Source organism: Micropterus dolomieu, linkage group LG19 (genome assembly GCF_021292245.1).
Source record: "Micropterus dolomieu isolate WLL.071019.BEF.003 ecotype Adirondacks linkage group LG19, ASM2129224v1, whole genome shotgun sequence".
NCBI classification, from domain to species: Eukaryota; Metazoa; Chordata; class Actinopteri; order Centrarchiformes; family Centrarchidae; genus Micropterus; species Micropterus dolomieu.
In genome coordinates this window covers 6,365,941-6,367,802 of record NC_060168.1, presented here as the reverse complement: position 1 = coordinate 6,367,802, position 1,862 = coordinate 6,365,941, and positions in this window count along the sequence as shown.

Sequence of the window (1,862 nt, the reverse complement as noted above, 5' to 3'; positions counted from 1 at the left end):
TCCAGAATAGAATTTAAAATCATTCTTCTTACCTACAAAGCTCTTAATGGTCAGGCACCATCTTATCTTAAAGAGCTCATAGTACCTTACTACCCCACCAGAGCACTGCGCTCCCAGAATGCAGGGTTACTTGTGGTTCCTAGAGTCTCCAAAAGTAGACTAGGAGCCAGAGCGTTCAGCTATCAAGCTCCTCTCCTATGGAACCAGGTTCCAGTTTGGGTTCAGGAGGCAGACACCATCTCCACATTTAAGAGTAGGCTTAAGACTTTCCTCTTTGATAAAGCTTATAGTTAGGGCTGGCTCAGGTGAGTCCTGAACCATCCCTTAGTTATGCTGCTATAGGCCTAGACTGCCGGGGGATTTCCTATGATGCACTGAGCTCCTCTCTCCTCTACCTTCTCTCCCTCTGTATGCAACCTCATCCCATTATTGCATGTTACTAACACAACTTCTCCCCTTTCCGGTAGTCTTGTGCTTTCTCGTCCCTCTCCTCTCTCCTCCTATCACTTCCTGCAGGTGTTTCTGGCTCTGGAGCTGTGGAGTCTGGATCTGTGGTTGGAGTCACCTGCTGCCCTTCCTGCTCGACACCCTCTGTTACAATTATTGTTACTAGTCCTATTGTTATTATTAGGGCCCGAACAGCGACCGCTGTGAGGTCCCTATAGTGTTTGTTAGAATTGTTCTTATTAGGGCCTGAGCACGAAAGTGCAGGGCACCAACGGTGTCCTAGCACGAAGTGCAAGGAACCTATTGTTTTTGCTGGGATTATTATTATAATTTTTTGCACATACCTCAGGCGCCTGGTGGGAAATCCAACGTTCTGCAGTGATTGGGGTCGGGCGTGGCCAGGGGGCTCAATAGCGCCCCTAAACAAACACCATGTTTTGGAAAAAGTTTCTTTGATCTTCATATTTGGTGGGATTGTTGCTCTTATTACATAGTCCACATTTCTGCTTTTTGTATGATATTTTGATCAACAGGAAGTCAACCATTTCGTGCTTTCTGCGTCATTTTCAATTATTTAAACAGATATTTGAAGCCTTTAAGATACTCAAAGAGCCACAAAACCTTGCAGCCAGACTCAAAATGGTAATGTTTCGATTTGATGTAATTTTTAAGACTGAGGGTTGCACGTTGGCTCTATAACGTCCCCTAAAGCCTTTTTAGCAGTCACATGGCCAGGGATAGTCAAACCCTCATGAGACTTTGCACGCTCGTCAAAATGGTTGTTTTGTATTGGCTGATATGGTTTGGGGACGTTTCTGGAAAATTGGCTCAATAGCGCCCCCTACAAAATTTCAAAAAAGCAGCCCCTGCCGTACGTTGTCACCTTGAGTCATCGATGTATCTTCTCCAGACTTAAAAATAAGCTTCTTGGAGCCATACCCTAAACCCAGATAATAAGGAACTCCCCTTCTGACATGCATTGTGTTCTTTGTTACCTAAAGTTGTTTGTGCAGTGTGGTTGTGGTAAAATGGCTCCATAGCACCCTCTACAAAATTTAAAAGAAGCAGCCCCCGCCATACGTTTTACGTAGCTGTTCGAAATGTGGGGGTCCGATGTATCATCTCTAGACTTAAAAATAACCCTCTTGGAGCCATACCCTAAATCCTACAGGAAGTCGGCCATTTTAAATTATTTACTAAATTTCTACCCGTTTACACCCTCTACGTTTACTTTAACGAACTCCTCCTAGAGCTTTAACCCAATCAACCTCAAATGTGGGTAGCGCCATCTTAAAAGCCTTGCAATGTTAAATTGCTAAGCGTTTTTTGATTGATCAAACGGTATGTCCATGGCATGCCGTTTAATTGATGTTACGCCATGAGAAAGAGAGACTTACATGTCAATATCCAATCAT